The 19,167-nt window shown below is 40.6% G+C and overlaps 1 protein-coding gene across 3 annotated transcripts in view; it reads left to right on the forward strand.

The window, feature by feature from the left end:
- Nucleotides 1–17,677: 17,677 nt before the first annotated feature.
- Nucleotides 17,678–19,167, forward strand: part of NCOA2 (nuclear receptor coactivator 2) — a 315,737-nt gene continuing 314,247 nt past the window's right edge. For all 3 annotated transcript variants that reach the window (XM_066378913.1, XM_066378914.1, XM_066378915.1), the window contains exon 1: nt 17,678–18,170. The gene's annotated coding sequence lies outside the window, so the exon portion shown is untranslated. The remainder of the gene's footprint in view (nt 18,171–19,167) is intronic.

The following is a 19,167-nucleotide window of genomic DNA, read 5'->3' on the forward strand; positions in this document are numbered from 1 at the left end:
GGGCCCGTGACATGTGGTAACCTTTACAAAAGACCCTTCATGGCGTCAACCTTCAGTAGGTGTTAGTTTCTTTCCCCCTCTTTAGCAGTGAAATCTCAAGAAAGAATGAATTACAACTTACGTCACCAAGAGACCATTTAACACACTGCAGCAATAAGAGAAACATAATTTTTTTTTTCATCTTATAATCTCAGCACTTCAGAGGATTCAGTTAGAAACTATAAAGAGATCTGAGTCTTTACTCTGCCAAGCTGAAGGAATTAAGGCAGTGGGGTGGTGAAAAACACACTCTTCTGTAACATGAGTAACCCAAATTAGGAGATGGTTAGTACATTATAGAACAGTCATATGATTGAATGTTTTATAGTTATTAAAAGAAAAGTCACAACTTTTTAATAGCATATATAAAATGTGAAAGATATAATAGTGTGGGGGAAAGCAGAATGTAAAATTTTATAGATAAACTCAAATGTATTTAAAAGAAAAAAAAAAGAATATTAAAGAATAAAAAGTACATGAACTTTTTGAAAAAAGTTTTATTGAGATATATATAGTTCACATACCAGGACATGAACTTTTAAGACAGAATAGGAGGTTTCAAAAAGATCTGGATGAGCAGTGGGTGCTTTGGGCTACCCCTAGACAAAGCCTGGGGGTGCACACATTCATTCTTCTAGAAACCTTGCAAGAAGCACTCATTTAGTTCAAGCTTTCAACTCCCTTATTTTGCAGGTAAGGAAATTGAGACCTGCCTAAGGAAGTACAATATATTACAGCAGTCCCTGCTTATCCACAGGGGGTTCATTCCAAGACCCTCAATGGGTGTCTGAAACTATAGAAAGTACTGAACCCCATATAAACTATGTTTTTTACTATACATACATAGTATGATAAAGTTTAATTTATGAAACAGGCACATTAAGAGATTAATAACAATGACTAATAATAAAATAGAGCAATTATAACCATATACTGTATAAAAGTTATGTAAACATGGCCTTTCTCTTTCAAAACACCTTATTGTTATGTACATACAGAATTGACTTGCAGGATGAAGGGATGGTTCACATCCTGGGCCGGATGGAGCTGAACTGAAGGAGATTTCATCAGCTACTCAGAGTGGCAGGCAATCTAAAACTTATGAATTGTTTATTTCTGGATTTTTTTTTTTCTGTAATAGTTTTGCACCACCGTTCACCGTGGGTAAATAAAACCAGGAAAAGTGAAGCCACACAGAAAGGGGATTACTGTGGTAGCAAAGTAAGAGCTATGTCAGACTTCAAGCTCAAGACCCTTAAACAGGCCAATTGTTTATTTAGCATTTCCTCTTTTCTTGTTCTCATCCGTATCCACATATAGGTTTCATGTTGTTGTGATTATAGTAGAGACACAAATTTGGAGACTACTAATTCTTTAAAACACTTTTTTTCCTCTCAAGTTCTGCTATGTTAACTTTTGTTCCTTTTACGCTTTTCTCATAGTCTGTATGCCCAATCCGTGTGTTGTATGTGTGAGCTTGGGGAGTATTTTTGTAAAAAGTTCAAGAAATTCAAAGGGTCCTTTTACTAGCATTTGTTGGAATCTCTGACCTCATTTTTAAATTTGAATTTTAAATTCTTTTTAAAGTTTGTCTCTTTAGAAAGTACTTGTAATCTTTTCCTCTTAATTTTTCAAGACAACAAATGCTTTAAAAAACACTTCCCTCTCTAGCCACCCCAGCCTCCTGAAGGAAGAGCTGGGCTACCCTCAGACGTCTCACCCCTCGCCCCCCAACAAGGGCTTCTCCATGTCATTAAGGGTCTAGTTTTCTTCTTTCCTTGCTCCTTAGAACCTGCCACCAGTTACTTCTCTCTTCACACAGCAGCTCCCAACCTTGGCTGCTCTTTAGAATAACCTGGTTGGAGAGGGGGGCTCCTAATTTATTTTCAGCGAGATAGGAACATGATTCTCATCTTCAACCAGGATTGACAGCTTCTGCCTTGAATAAATAGGCTAAAACAAATGTATTTTTTCTAAGGATATTTTTGCTGTAAAATAAATCCAGTTGGGAAATTAAAAGGTTTGATCTTTGCAAAAGAAATTTCACTTAGTTCTGGCAGGAAAAGTGGTTTTTTGGACAAGCCTACCGAAATTATACAACCACCTGTTCTCATTCATTCACTAATTTATTATTCATTTATTAAAAATCTACACTGTGCCAGCCTGACCAAGTGGTGGCACAGTGGATAGAGCATCGGACTGGGATGCAGTGATCCAAGGTTTGAAACCCCGAGGTTGCCGGCTTGAATGCCTGCTCACCCCACGTAAAGCACGGGCTCGCTAGCTTGAGTGTGGGGTCGCTGGCTTGAGTGTGGGATCATAGACATGACCCCATGGTTGCTAGCTTGAGCCCAAAGGTCACTGGCTTGAAGCCCAAGATCGCTGGCTTGAGCTCAAGGTCTCTGGCTTGAGCAAGGAGTCACTCACTCTGCTGTAGTCCCCCCACCCCCAGTCAAAGCACATATGAGAAAGCAGTCAATGAACAGCTAAGGTGCCACAACAAAGAACTGATGCTTCTCATCTCTCCCTTCCTGGCTGTCTGTCCCTATCTGTCCCTCTATCTGTCTCTGTCAAAAAAAATCTACACTGGGCCAGAAACTGGAGATTTACAAATCTCCCTGCTTTCATGGGGCTTACAGTCTAGTGGGACGAAAAGTACTTCAGTGAATATGGTGACAGAGGCATGTGAGGGCTTTCTCTGAATGAGGAGTATATTAAAATCTAAATTTAAGCATATTAATAGAATAGATTTTTTTGCATTATATCTAAATCAAATTAAAAACAAATAACATATTTAATTAAAAGTTGTATGAAAGTGTGATATAGACTAACACCACAGTTACAGCAATAGCAAATGAGAAGTTGTTTGAGGTCAACTATGAGAATACCTTGGGGCTCTGGCTGGATAGCTTGATTGGATAGAGCATCGTCTTGAAGCACAGATATTACTGGTTTGATCCCTGGTCAAGGCATATAAAGGAACAGATTAATGTTCCTCCTATCTCTCTTTCCCTTCTTCTCTCACTAAAATCAATAAAAGAACATTTATATATATTTTAAAGAGAATAGCTTGAAATGACAAATAAAGACTAGTTAAATATTAGTGTAAAACAGAAAAACTCATTTTGATTGATGATGCTTAAATCATTCAAGAAAGGGACAATAAGATAGATCAAGAATATAATAGAAACAATTTATAGGGGAAAAAAAGAAGCAAGGCAATAAAGTAAAAGACTGTCTCATGAAGAAAGCATAATTATTAAAATGTAGTTAAGAATATCAGAAGTAGCCTGATCAGTGGTGGTGCAGTGGATAGAAGCGTCAACCTGGGATGCTGAGAAACCAGATTCAAAACCCCAAGGTTGCCGCCTTGAGTGTGGGCTCATCTGGCTTGGGTGCAGACTCATCAGCTAGAGCGCGGGGTTGCTGGCTTGAGCAAGAAATCATAGACATGATCCCAAGGTCACTGGCTTGAGACCAAAGGTCACTGGCTTGAGCACGGGGTCACTGGCAAAAGCAATTAATGAACAACTAAAGTGATATAACTACGAGTTGATGCTTCTCATTTCTCTCCCTACTTGTAACTCTGTCTCTCAGCAAAAAAGAAAAGACTATCATAAGTTAATGATATATTAAAGAAAAGAAAAATAAGTCAAATTTTAAAGAAAACATTATGTGTAATAATATCACAGTACTTAAAAATAGACACTATTACAAAAAATGCAGTTACTATTTATTGGTTGAAAATATGCTATATAAAATTTATCATTTTGGTTCATTTGAAAAAAAGTTTAGAAGTGAGCAGACTGAAAATAAAAGCTTCATAATGAATTGAAAAAATGTCCTTATTTAAAATTTAGGATATAAAAATATTTAGTAAATTTTTTTTAAAAAGTTGAGACTGAAATCAAATCAACTAAAATCAAATCAAGCCAAATGCACTGGGAGAATTTGCTCAGTAAGAATTCTGGGTATCTTGTTGTTTATAAAATTCTATTATACTATAAAGAAATCTTGAAAATATGCCCATGGGAATCCAGAACTTCTTGGCTTGGCACTAACAGCTCATTATTATATACATTGATAGAAAACAGACTGTATGTAGCACTGACTTTAGTATACCGATATACCACATTGCTGATAGTATGTTTATGAATAAGACGGAATTTAGAGCAAGTTTATTAAAACTACTATTGAAAAGAGAGTATTAGATGTTTGATCACAAAAGAAAGTTGAGTTTGGCTGTTTTAACTACTGTTCAGTGCTCTGTATATTCTTTTACAAACTGTCGCAGAGATAATGCTCCTTAGCAAAGTAGTCCATGATGGTAGTTTTGGTATAGCCTAAGCATGCAGGAAGGCACATACATTTCCAGAGCATCTATTCCAGTAGGAACAAAATATTTCCCCTTCCATGGTGGAAGTGGTCCAATGTAATCAACCTGCCATGAGGTAGCTGACTGATCACCCTGGGGAATGGTGCCATGTTGGGAACTCGGTATTGGTTTCTACTGTTGGCAGTTGGCACTTAGCAGTGGCCTTAGCCAGACTGGCCTTAATGATGGAAGTCTATGTTGCCACTGTGGCCACATCATTCATGAGCCCATTGGGCAATGACAGATCACTGTAGAAAGAGGTAAGTTGGTAGCTACAGAACAGATCACCCTATTCACTACTATGGTATTCCACAAGGCATTGCTTCTGATCAAGGAAGTCACTTCATGGCAATGGCGTGGGCAGTGGGTCCATGCTCATAGAGTTTACTGGTCTTACCATCTTCCCCGCCATCCTGAAGCAGCTGGCTTGATAGAATAGTGGAATGGCCTTTGGAAGATTCAGTTATATAACCAGCTAGGTAGCAATTTCTTGCAGGACTGTGGCAAGGTTCCTCAGAGACTGTATATGCTCTAAGTTGGCATTCAACTTACTGTGCTATTTCTCCCACAGCTAGGATTCATTGATCCAAGAATTAAGGGGTAGAATTAGAAATGGAGCCATTCACTACTACACCCTAGTAGTCACTAGCAAAATTTTTGCTTCCTGTCCCTGTAATAGAAAGAGCCCTGGCCGGTTGGCTCAGCGGTAGAGTGTCGGCCTGGTGTGCGGGGGACCCGGGTTCGATTGTCGGCCAGGGCACATAGGGGAAGCGCCCATTTGCTTCTCCACCCCCACCCCCTCCTTCCTCTCTGTCTCTCTCTTCCCCTCCCGCAGCCAAGGCTCCATTGGAGCAAGGATGGCCCAGGTGCTTGAGTGGCTCTGGTCGCGACAGCGACCCCCCGGAGGGGCAGAGCATCGCCCCTGGTGGGCGTGCCGGGTGTATCCCGGTCGGGCGCATGCGGGAGTCTGTCTGTCTCTCCCCGTTTCCAGCTTCAGAAAAATACCAAAAAAAAAAAAAAAAGAAAAAAAAAAAAAAGAAAGATCCCTGGTCTACAGGTCTTCTCATTCCTCTTAACAGGTGAAGAACATAGTACTGATGAGGGTGATTGATCCTGATTATCTGCTACACAATGGAAGTGTATGTCTGGAATTCAAGAGATTTTTTAGGGCTTTTTTTTGTATCACACCCTGAATTAAAGTCAATGGAATACTACAACAATCTAATTCAGGTAGGTCTACTAATGGCCTGAATTCCTCATAAATGAAGGTTTGGATCACCCTGTGGGCAAAGAACCATAACCAGCCAAGGTGTCTGCTGAAGGGAATGAATAGTGGAAGAGGTAGTTATAAATACCAGCTATGGTCATGTGACCAGTTACAGAGGTGAGGATTATAATTGTTATTCCTTTCTTATTTTGTTATGAATGTGCTTGTGTGTATGTATGTACATGTTTTTATGTATCTATCTAATATTATCTATTTATCTTTATTTTATTCACTTCCTTACCATTAACATAAGACGTATTGACTTAAATCATAGCATTTAAGTGTTGTTAACTTTACATCCCAGTATATAAGTTACAGTATATTAAGAAGAGTGAACATCACCCAAGGACTTTGTATCCTCTTTAGGGAAAGAGTTGTGCTTTCAGTTGTACACAGGGTAGCTGTATCATGTTAAGTGGAAGCATGACTGTTTTCTTTATTTGGAAATTAAGGATAGTTTAAGAAGATGAGTGTGACTCTCAAGTTGATAAACAGTGAACTGTGATGGCTAATTTTATATGTCAACTTGTCCAGGCTATGGTGCCCAACTGATTGGCCAAATAGCAGTATAGATGTTGCTGTAAAGCATTTTTTAGATGTGAGTAACATTTAAATCAGTAGACTTTGAATAAAGCAGATCACCCTCCATAATGAGGGTGGTCCACATCCAATCAGCTGAAGACATGAAGAGAAAAGACTGAGTTTCTCAAAGAAGGAAGAAATTCTGTTCCAGACTGCCTTCAGACTCAAAATTGCAACATCATCTTCTACTGCTGGAAATTCCTAGCTGCTGGTCCACCATGCAAATTTGAGATTAGCCAGCTCCCATAATTGCATAATTCCTTAAAATAAATCTCTCTTGCTTTCTGGTATGTGTGTGTGTGTGTGTGTGTGTGTGTGTGTGTGTGTGTGTGTCCTACTGGGAGATTGCAATTATAGATAATATGAAAAATAAATTTATTACAAGTATCTGTGAAAGTGGGATTAAATTGCAACCCAATTATCATAGGCTAATGCCTCTGTTATATTTGGTAAAATGTTCTTTGCAATAATGCCACTGTAAACTGATACTGAGTCCTTAGAGTTAAGATGATAAATTATATTTACTTGTAAATAAAATAAACTTGGGTCTCAAAGTAATAATTTGCAAAAAGGCATAGAGGTAGTGGTGGTATGACACTTGTCTCCAAACCAGTGCTCTGCAAAGGACCCTGTGGATTGTAGAGTTGCTAGCCTTCTGGTTGTGATCACCCAACACTCCTACCCACTACTGCTCATTATAATAAGGAAATATTTTAGCCTTGACTGCTGGAACAAATTCCCCTAATTTATGTTCTGCAACCCCTTTGTTCACTGATTTCACTGAATTTTATAAAACGTAAATATTTACCATATTCTAATGGCTTTGTTAGCCACATTCAATCATTCATTCAACAAATATTTATTAAGTGCCTAGAATGAGCCATATCCTCTGTAAATTCCATTAAGACAGGAGTGTTGCCTGTTTTGTTCTACTTGGTCTCCCATGCTGAGAATAGTGCCTTGCAAAGAATAGGAACTCAATAAATTTGTGCTGAATTAATAAGTGGAAAGAAACATATTCATATCCAATACCACTAGTAAAAATTTGTACATTATTTCCTGCACTCCGTGTCCAAAGGTTGCTAATGTATGCTTCTTAGTTGTGACTATAACAAGTCCTTTAATCATTATTAGCTAGGGCAAAAAGGCTTTTAAAAAATGATGTTTTGTGAAAGGCTTTGAAGTCTTATATGAAAAGTATAAGCAGTCGTCATGGATTTATTTCAGAATTTTCTTTTTCACTGATTAGTTGTGAGGCAGAATGTATTTTTCTATGGAAACAAGGTTTTGCAAGGGGTTTAGGTTCTCAGAGCTGCCCTCCTAAAATCTGAGACATCCAAAATAGCACTGTAGTAGTACTAGACTATCGCTGCCATAAGTGTGTTTCTGTGTTAAACTAGAACTTGACCTGTTGCACTTGGGGAGGTACTGTAAAAACAGTGGGTCTTACGATTATGTGGGTACACCTGATAAGAGTGCTCAGACAGGCCCTGGCCAGCTGGCTCAGTGGTAGAGCGTCGGCCTGGCGTGCAGGAGTCCCGGGTTTGATTCCTGGCCAGGGCACACAGGAGAGGCACCCATCTGCTTCTCCACCCCTCCCCCTCTCCTTCCTCTCTGTCTTTCTCTTCCCCTCCCGCAGCCAAGGCTCCATTGGAGCAAAGTTGGCCCGGGCACTGAGGATGGCTCCATGGCCTCTGCCTCAGGAGCTGGAATGGCCCTGGTTGCAACAGAGCAACGCCCCAGATGGGCAGAGCATCACCCCTGGTGGGCATTCCGGGTGGATCCCCTTTGGGCGCATGCAGGAGTCTGTCTGATTGCCTCCCCGTTTCCAACTTCAGAAAAAGAAAACTACAAAAAAAAAAAAAAAAAAAGAAAAAAAAGAGTGCTCAGATTCACCCATGCTTGGTATTGTATCTGAGGATGGCAAGGGGGTGCCAAGTGAGAAAAACAATACACTCTTGAGACGGGTAGGACTCAGATAATAGGAAATGGTGATATAATAAATGCCACCACTATTAAGAAAGGGAAAGAAATGGCTGTGTAGCTTATAATGAGAAGGAAGAAGAAGCAGGAGTGGTAACAATTCTAAGCAGAGACGGAAAGAGAAGGGAGTTCCAGTCAAGTCAGAATCTTTCCAATCTTAAGTGGTTGATTGGCTATGTGTAAATCAGGGACCATAGTAGAAAGTGCCCTAAAAGAGTTCATTTTAAAACTGGGTCTAAAAGAAAAACCGGGTCTAACGATTAGCTTTTGTTGTTCTGTAACAAAAGGATGTGCTTAAGTATATTATTTACCATAGAAGAAGTTTTTTTAAACTGTTTTTATTAAATACTGACTATATTTGAAGTAATATGTCTAACATGTGTTACTGATATAAAGAATACTAAATACCCATATGCCTACCACTCAGTTTAAGAAATTGGACATTAATCATTTAAAAGGGTTTGAATGGGACAGAAAACAGTTGCAATCTTTCAGGTAGTTGTGTGTCTGAAACTTCATAATCATCTTGGGGAAGAGCTAAAAACAAAACAAAACAAGCCAGGAGTTTAGGCATTTAATTAAGGATGTCGAAAACTGACATACATACATAATAGACTAATTACAATATAATATTGACCCTATAAACATTTCGAATAAAAAACAGAGTTTTATATTTTAAAGCCCAAAAAATGTTGCTAGATTGAGCAGGACAATTTGTCAAGCAGTCCATGTTCACAAAGGTCTATTTTAAAAGAAGCAAGATGATTCTTCTATTAAGAAAAAAGACTCGCTATTCAGATGACCTTTTTTTCACGAAGACATTTTTCTGTCCTAGCTTTAAATGAACGCTAATGTTCTCCTCCAGACCTAAGATTTTAGAAAAATTTTGCCTTTTGACAAAAGGAGCCTTTATTTCCTCTGAGTTGTACTTGCTCTCTGCAACAGTATTTTTAAGCTACAAGGGATCTCAGAAATGAAGGACTCAGGTAGGAAACTGAGTCGTAGATGCATGTCATAACGTGTCTGAAAGTTTTCATGAAAACATTCTAGAGATGGCTAGTGTGATGGTTGCAAAGCAATATGAATATATTTAATGCCACTGAGCCATACACTTAAAAATAGTTAAAATGACAATTTTATGATATGTATATTTCACCACAATAAAAAGATGCAACTAACCAACCAACCAACCAAAAACATGTTCAAGCCATATTGATTATGGGTTCAAATTCTGGCCTAGAACCTATTTCTTTTTTCTAAGACCCGCCTCAGCTGACCTGCCATGAACTTTTATGTTAAGTTGAGATGAGGTGGATACCTGGTATATCCACATACCAACCCCTACTTACTAGTGTACACAAATGAGCTTTGATCCTTGTATTGCACTTAATTTGTTTTTAATAAAAATCTAGATTTTTATTTTGGAGCTATTTGAGATAAACATAAGAGAAAGGAGAATTGTAGGAAAAATGTCAATACTTCTTCAATTGATCATATTTTTAAACACATATATGTGCATTTTATTTTACTACTGTTTGTACCTGTACTAAAAATAAATAAACTTTACTGGCATCTGTATCTACCTATGCCATATAAAATATTTCAGGAAGTCACTGCTAAAATCTGTTTAGGATACTGAGAAATATACTCCCTGCAGTCTAGTTAGGGAGATGTCAGTAAATGCATACAACAATAACTTTTTAAAATTGAAGTATAATATATACAAGTATACCAGTCAAATGTATACCTTAAATGAGCTGTACACAAAATGTTTCATGGAATGAACATACCCATGTAACCTCCATTCAGATTAGAAACAGAATTTTCAACATTCCCAAATTCCCCTCATATGCCCTCCTAGGAACCATCTTCTCCCAAAAAGTTAATAACTTTCCTGGTATCTCTTACCATAGATTAGTTTTGCCTGTCTTTGACCTTTAGGTAAATAACATCATACAGTAATATTCTTTCAACTGGCTCCTTTTGTTCAAGATTATTTTTAGATAGTTCATCCATGTTATTGCATGGAGCTATAGTTTTTTCATTTCAATATAGTATTCCTTTGAGCAAAAGCACTATAATTAATTCATTCTTCTGTGAAGGAATTCTATTGGATATGTAGTTAGGAGTGAGATTAATGAGTCATAAAGCAGACATGCTCAGCTTTAATGGATATTGCTAAACAGCCTTTCAATTTACATTTCAAGTTGTCATTTTCTAATTGTTTCTAATATACAGAAATACAATTGAATTTTGTAATTTGACCTTTAATTCCAGAGATCTTAAATTTAATTCTAACAGTTTGTTGATTTGGGGGGATTTTCTACATAAATGTTCATGCCATCTGCAAATAATGAGTTTTATTTCTTTCTTAGCAATACTTATACCAATTTTTTTTTTTTGCTTATTCCATTTATTTCTTTATTGCATCGGCTTAGAACTTCCTGTACAATATTGAATACAAATAGTAATAGAGAACATACTATTCCCTGTTCTCTTTCTCAGTCTGAGGGAGAAGCTGTAAATGTTTCACCACTGAGTACGATGTTTCTTTCAGGCTTTTTGTATATTCACGTAATCATATTAGGGAAATCCTCTCCTATTCCATTAAGAAAATGCCAATACTACTTTCTACAGGTTTAATTTACAGATAGCAAAAATAAACAAATCCTAAGTGTATAATTCAATAACTTTTAATGAACCATTATCAAAATGGAACCATAACCCAGATCAATATTCTCTTAGGTAAATATATACTTGGAGTAGAGCGTTGGATCATGGTAAGTTTATGCTTAACTTTATGAGGAAATGCTACACTGCTTCCAAAGTGGTTGTATAGTCTCATCAGCAATGAATAAAGTTTCTAATTGCTGCACATTCTCACCAATATTAAGAATTGTCAGCCTTTAAAATTGATGCCATTCTAGAGAGTAAGTGGTATCTCTGGTACTTTTCATTTGCGTTAGTTCCCTGATGACTAATGACTTTGAACATCTTTTCATATGTTTATTGGCCATTCATAAACTTTTGTAAGGTACATTTACAAGTCTTTTGTCCATTTTATTAAGGGGTTGTCTTTTTATTATCAATTTTGAGGTGTTCTTTACTTTTTTTGGATACAGGTACTTTGCCTAATATATATATATATCAAAAATATATTCTAATCTGTGGACTGCCTTTTCACCTTTTTAGTGGAATTTGATAAGTTTATAATTTTAATGTTGATAAAAGGTTTATAATTTTAATGAAGTCCAATTTAACATTTATTTTTCTTTTCTGGTATCTTTCTTTCATGTCATGCTAAAAAAATCTTTGTTGCCCTGGCTCAGAGCATCATCCCAAAGTGCAGAGGTTGCTGGTTCGATCCTCAATCAGGGGACATACAGGAACAGCTCAATGTTACTGTTTTTTCCTCTCTCTCCCTTTCTCTTTTGCTGAAATAAAAAAAATTAAAATAAAATAAAAAATCTTTGCCTACATGAAAGTTGTAAAAATACTTATTAACCCATGTTTTCTTTTAGGTTTATTTATAGTTTTAGCTTTAACGTTTAAGTCTATGATACATCTCTAATTTATTCCTGAGTATGGTGTGAGGTGGGAGTCAATTTTCATTTTCCCCATACTGATATCTAGTTGTTCTAGTACTATTTATTGACAAGACTTTCCTTTTTCCATTGAATTTCTTTGACAATTTTGTAAAAAATTAATTGACTGTAAACTTGGAGGGGTCTATTTCTATACATTCTATTGTTCCATTGAGCTACTTGTCTATTCTTATACCAATATCACACTGTCTTAATTATTGTAGTTCAAAATTTAAGTAAATATTGAAATCAGTAGTGAAAGTTATCCAGCCTGTTTTTCCTCAAGTTTGCCTTGACTGTACTAGATAATATATATTTCCATATAAATTTTAGAATTGGCCCTGGCCTGTTGGCTCAGTGGTAGAGCATCAACCTAGCATGTGGAAGTCCAGGTTCAATTCCCAGTTAGGGCACACAGGAGAAGTGACTATCTGCTTCTCCACTCCTCCCTTTTCTCTCTCTTTCTCTCTCTCTCTTCCCCTCTCACAGCCATGACTTAAATGGTTTGAGCAAGTTGGACACAGGAGCTGAGGATGGCTTCCTGGCCTTGCCTTAGGCACTAAAATAGCTCGGTTGCTGAGCAATGGAGCAGCAGCCCTAGATGGGCATAGATAGCATCCCCCCTATAGGGGGCTTGCCAGGTGGATCCCAGTTGGGGTGCATGTGGGAGTTTGTCTTTCTGCCTCCCTTCCTCTCACTTAAAAAAAATTTAGAATTAGCATCTCACTTTTCAAAGGGCAGCTAGGATTTTGATTGGGATCGTAATGAATCCATAGATTAATTTGAGAAGAGATGCCATCTTAAAAATATTGAGTCTATTCAACTCTCCTTTTAATTAGGTCTTTATGAATTTCTATCAGTAATGTTGTTAGTTTTCAATGTAGAGACATAGATCTCAATGTAGAGATCTTGAATATCTCGTTAAATATATTTCTATTTGATGTTTTTAATGCTTTTGTGACATTTTTAAAATTTTCATTTTCCAATTGTTTTTTGCTAATATGTAAAAATACAATTGATTTCTGTGTGTAAACCTTGTGTCTTATGATCTTACATTCATATTAATAGTTTGTAGTTGTAACCTTTTATCTGAGGTTATTTTTTTCTTTTTTTTTTTATTTTATTTTAATTTTAATTTTTTTGTATTTTCTGAAGTTGAAAATGGGGAGGCAGTCAGACTCCCACATGTGCCCGACCGGGATCCACCCGGCATGCCCACCAGATGCTCTGCCCATCTGGGGCGTTGCTCTGTTGCAACCAGAGCCATTCTAGCACCTGAGGCAGAGGCCACAGAGCCATCCTCAGCGCCCGGGCCAACTTTGCTCCAATGGAGCCTTGGCTGGGGACGGGAAGAGAGAGACAGAGAGGAAGGAGAGGGGGAGGGGTGGAGAAGCAGATGGGTGCTTCTCCTGTGTGCCCTGGTCAGGAATTGAACCCGGACTCCTGCATGCCAGGCCGATGCTCTACCACTGAGCCAACCGGCCAGGGTCTGTTTTTTTGGTTTTTAAAGAGACAGAGAGAGAGTCAGAGAGAGGGATAGATAGGGACAGACAGACAGGAACAGAGAGAGATGAGAAGCATCAATTATCTGTTTTTTTCATTGCAACACCTTAGTTGTTCATTGATTGCTTTCTCATATGTGCCTTGACCGTGGGCCTTCAGCAGACCAAGTAACCAGCGACCTTGGGTCCAAGCTGGTGAGCTTCGCTCAAACCAGATGAGCCCATGCTCAAGCTGGTGACCTCAGGGTCTCGAACCTGGGTCTTCTGCATCCCAGTCCGACACTCTATCCACTGTGCCACCGCCTGGTCAGGCAATAGTTTGTAGATTTTAAAATTTATGTACTTTATATGTACACAATCTATCATTAGTGAATAAAGATGGTTTTCTTTCTTTTCATAGTCTTGCCTTATTAAACTGGATGGGATTTTCAGAGAGACTTGTTTGATTCACACATTAAAAGATTGAAACTTATGTCAATCTGATTCCAGAACACCCTGGAATAAGTGAGGTTATCTTAAGTATTCAGTTGCTTTTATTGCTTAAGAAGATAATGGCTAGAAAAATATTTAGGGTCATAAGAAGAAAGTCTTGAATATAAAATAAAGAATTTTAATTATACTTTGCAGGCAACAAAAAATTGTTTTTGAGTGGGAAACTAATAGAATAAAAGTAGAAATATGAATCTTGTGAGTTTGTAGGATGGTTTAAAGGGAGCCCCTCATTCATTTATTCATTCATTTCACAATTATTTATTGAGTATGTACTATGTCCTAGAAATTGTTATAGGTACTGAGATAATAAAAATAAAGATGTGTTGCTTAGGGCAGTAGAGATATGCAGGGATAGAGAAAAGACTCAGCATAATCTGTTAGCCATGTTGTAAAGGCAGTCTTGCATAAATTAGCATTTTTGAACCTCAGTTTTCTGATATGTTAAAATGGGAATAATAATACATATAATGCCAACTTTGATTAGAAATAAAAATATGTGTAATATACTTTACCTATATTAGACACATTTATGGTAGGTGTAATATCAAAGGGTTTTGCAAGAGCAAGCAATAAGAAAGAAAGTCAAATAGTTGTTTTTTTAAATAATCAAATTGTCAAGCAAATGTTTTAACTGACTTCCCTCCAATGATTTTTTATTTTTTAATTAATTAATTTTAGATTTTATTTATTCATTTTAGAGAGAAGGGACAGAGAGAGAGAAGGAAGGAGGAGCAGAAAGCATCAACTCCCATATGTGCCTTGACCAGGGAAGCCCAGGGTTTCGAACTGGCGACCTCAGTGTTCCAGGTCGATGCTTTATCCATTGTGCCACCACAAGTCAGGCCCCTCCAATGACTTTTAATAGAATAAAGTATGGGTTTTTGCTTTTGCAATCGAGAGTACACCAAAATAGGGATACCTGAGCATGCACACATCTAATCAACATAATATTCTTTACATCTGTGTAAAGAGCTTGATAATTAACAAAGTACATTTATTTATACTGTTTTGAATCTTACAACAATTAGATGAGGAAATTGAGATATTTGTCTAAGGTCACATAGTAAGTAGCAAAATCCAGTTTATGTTTGTTTTCCTATCTTATATAGCATTTTTTACTATGTTACCTCTCATTTCATGATTGATGATAGAAGTATTAATAATACAAAATGGTACTGAATCTTCCATTTTTCTGTAGTTTATATATGAAGAAAGTGGGAAGGTTGAAATTGAATGGGAAACATAAAGCAGACAAAATAGAATTTCTTGCCCTATAGCATTCATATTGTTCTGATTTTTCTTAGGTATATTGTTAAATATATAAATTATCATTTTTCTTTGCAACTTTATGTTGTGTTTTTGATTCTGCTAAAGTATCTTTCTGGTTTGTCTCCTTGCCTCATTCATCCATGGTCTCTCAACTTTCTGCTGCTACTAAATTTCAATAATTTTCTTCCCCTTTATGATTTGCATCCACATTTTTTTTCTTTCTTGGGTTGTCCTCTGTTGGCAGTATACCAGTTCCTATATCTTTACTTTCTTTTTCCTTTGACTGCATCAAGTCAATGTACTTACTGCCTTTTCATCCTTTTTTTAATGTTTATTTTATTGATTTTAGAGAGAGACGGAGGGAGAGAGAGACAGGAATACTGATCTGTTCCTGTATGCACCCTGACTCTGGATCAAACCAGCAACCTCTGCACTTTGGGAGAATGCTCCAACCGACTGAGCTATCTGGCCAGGCTGCCTTTTCATCCTTTTAATTTTACATTATCACAGTGATAATTCACTAATAATTATGGGTAGTTTTCATAAAGAATTATTCTGAGATCTCACAGAAATCTAAGTTCTTTCAAAATACTGAAAACATTTTTATTAAACAGGTTATATGAACAGGATATTGGAGGATGTGGTGAGGAAGGGGGTGTTGGATCAAGCACTATTATACAGATTCAGTGAAACAACAAACGTGTGAGATCTGGTTAGGGGATCTAGTATGTATAAAGAAGAAGACGATCTAGTATGTATAAAGAAGAAGAAAACGTGGTCTAGGCCCTGAGTAGTTTATATCTCGTAAAAGAGAAAGACAAATATATAAACAACTGCAGTACAAGACAATGTCGTTTTATCAATGGCATGAAGAGCAGCGTGAGCCCAGAGACTACTAGAGAGCAGTAATTACGTGATTCCTCAAGGTTCGAGGCAATGAAGTAGCAGTTGGACATGGAACTTGTTATGCTATATTGTCAGATGTTTTTGTTTGTTTGTTTGTTTTTTGTAGAAACAATCATCTATCTTAGGCATGTAGTAAGTGATTAAATAATAGGGGAATGCAACAGGGAACCATTTATTTGCACAGATATCATTGGTGGTTTTTGAAAGTGTGAAATCTACTGTTTCAGAAGACTGGACTTCTGCCAAAAAAGGGATAGAAAGCAAGGAGAATCTTTATCACAACTCAGTTGGGGATGAGGACAGGAAAGAAAATCCGAGTCCCGCAATGTGAAGGAACTCAGGTGACTACTACCTCATTGCAGGTGTACAGGGGACTAGTTTTAGTGGAAGAAGACAGGCCATAAATCCCATTTCCTGTTTCTTCTCCCAGTTTTTTGGATAGCTCTGTGTTTTCAGAGAACAAAGTTTTGTTAAGCCAGGTAATTTAAATAATCTTTAAAAATTTACTCAATTAATACATGGCCAATGCAAACATTTCAAGCACTACATAGTTAAGTGTACAAAATAAAACTGGAAGTATCCCTTTACACACCCACTTATATTCCCCAGTGCTAACCACTTGTAGCTCTCCAAACATTTTTTATCCATAGTCAAACACACATATATATTTTTCTTTTCCTAAATAAAATTGGTGGTATTCCTACAAAATATGGATTTTTGAATCAACCAGAACTAGATTCAACTCCTCTTCAGGTTCATGGCTGGCTGACCGTGGGTAAATTACTTCTCTAAGCTTCTATTTGGGGTGTGTGTGTGTGTGTGTGTGTGTGTGTGTGTGTGTGTGTAGGATACAAATGGTTTGTGAGGACTGATGATCAGATTCTAGCATACAGAAATCACCTAGCCAACAGTAAGTGTTCAATAAACACTACTGACTATGGCAAGTGACCTTTTACATTGTAAGACTAAAAATAAGGACATTTGTTAAATAAATGTTGTGGGGTTGTTTTTGACAAATTATGTCTAAATTCGGAAGAACTTGCTTCTCCATAGCATGAAACCGATCCTAGTAATTCAATGAGGATTCTCCTCGAGTTTCAGTGGTCCTCTCCTGCGTCCCCCAGCATCACTTTCTGATGTCTAGAAAGTGGACTTTCCAATAAGAAAAACTTTTGCGTCTCTGGTTGTGACAAGAATGCTCAACTAGGTTAGGTTTTACAGTGTGCACTTTGCCTTTATCATGCAATTGCTGGGTGGCACCCCTTTAAGCTCGCCTCCCGCAGGAGCGCCCCTCCATCCCCTATCGAGATTGGGCTGCAACAGGAGACGTCTATCCTCGCAAGAACCGAGGGATACTCGATGGACCAGGGGCGCCTCCAGGGCGCAGCAGCGGACGCGGGGTGTGCGAGGTGCGCCCAAGGAGTGCACGCTGCTGGCCGAGGGGCCCGGCTGGGGCTCGGGCGGGAGGCTTCCCTGGCGAACCTGGCACTGGGCTCGACCCGACCTTGGTTCGGGGGCATCTTCCCCGCGGGCTGCAGCCCCAAGATCCCACCGCCTCCACTCGGCAGCCTCGGCCTGTCCCATCCGCTCGCTTTCTTTTTTGGCACTGCCCTTTGCCCTCCCATGGAGTCATCTGTTTACTCTCCCTTCACTTCCAGTCACCCCTAGGTCACCCTCCCTCTACCACAGTCACCCATTTTGTCCCCTCTCCCCTCACTCTTCACCTCCCCCGGGGTCGCCTTCTCAGAGGTCTCTGCCCACGGAGATGCTGTAGACCCCGCGGCCAGGGTCTGCTTCCCGGAGATCCCTCAGCGCACCTCTGCCCCCTCCCCGGGGGCGCAGGAGGCAAGTTTCCGCCCCGTCCCTTCCCCAGTGACAAGCTTGGAGGCGGCCACGGCCAGGGAGGCGGAGGGAGGGACGGCCTGGCTTCCGAGCCCCCTCCCCTGCTCCCGAGCTCGCGCGGTCTGTGTCTCTCTCCGCAAGTGCGGAGACGCGGAGGAGGAGGAGGAGGAGAAGGAGGAGGGAGTTGGGGGAGGATCTCCATTGAAATAAACAACCAGGCAGCAGTTATTAACACGGGAACATGGCGGCCGCAGCTTCAGCCACGGCTTCGGCGGCGAAGGTCAGCGCCGACGGCAGCCGGCACCTGACGGCGTGACGGACCCGAGCCGGTAACCGCGCCTTCCCTGGGGGCCGCGAGGGCGGGCGCGGGGCGGGCGGCGGGTGGGGGGCGCCGCCTCCCAACCCCCGGCCGCGACTGCCCTTCCTGTGCGGAGCGGGGCAGAGCCGTGCGCCGGGGAGAGGGCTGTTGTGTGTGCGGGGACCGCTGCCAGAGTGCGCGGAGCACGGGAGTTGCATCCCCGAGGCGCCGCGAAGCTCGGGAGTTGGAGCTTGGGGGTGGGGAGGGCGGGAAGCGGCCGGGAGACCGGAGTCCCTGGGAGAGAAAGGAGGCGCTCCAGGGCTGTGCGAGAGCTGGGGAGACGAGTCCCGGAGCGCGAGGCGGGCAGAGGCTGCAGCCCGCTGCGCCGGCGAGAGGTGAGCGCCGTGGCGCGGCGAGGAGGCCGTGGGCGCGGGCGCGGTCCCCGCGGGAGCAGCGAGGCGTCCGCCGCCCAGCCGGGTGCGGGGTCGCGAGGATCGAGGCTCCTGCTCGCTCGGGGTAAGCGAGGCAGAGACGGGAAGGTGAATCCTGAGAAGGTGCATTCTTTAATGGAAGCACGGAGCGACTGCAGCGGATGGTGGGAGCAGGGCGAGGGGAGGCAGGACTCGGAAAGTGCGGGGGGTGTGTGTGAAGGTGAAGCGCGTTGTCAGGGGCGGCGGCGGGGTGAGATGCTGGGCGGAGGGGAGCCGCCGGCCGGCCGGCCGGGCGGGCCGGGCCCGTGTCAGCGCCGGGGGCGGGGGCGAGGGGCGCCGCTGGCGGACGGGAAGGAGCTGCGGCGGGCGGGGCGCTGGGGCGAAGCAGGCCCGGCCGCGGTGGGGGCGGGGAGCCGGGGGCTGGACCGCGGCGGCGCGGAGCCGGGCTCGCCCCTGACTTAACTTTCTGGGTGCGGGCATGTGTGCCGGAGGCGCGCTGGGGCCGGGGCTGGGGGCGGGAGGCGGTCCGGGAGGTTCCGGGTTGGCTCGCCAGCGCCCCCTTTTCTCTTCCCCCTTCTCCCCGCCCCTGAAGGGACA

Source organism: Saccopteryx leptura, chromosome 3 (genome assembly GCF_036850995.1).
Source record: "Saccopteryx leptura isolate mSacLep1 chromosome 3, mSacLep1_pri_phased_curated, whole genome shotgun sequence".
In the NCBI taxonomy this organism is placed as follows: domain Eukaryota; kingdom Metazoa; phylum Chordata; class Mammalia; order Chiroptera; family Emballonuridae; genus Saccopteryx; species Saccopteryx leptura.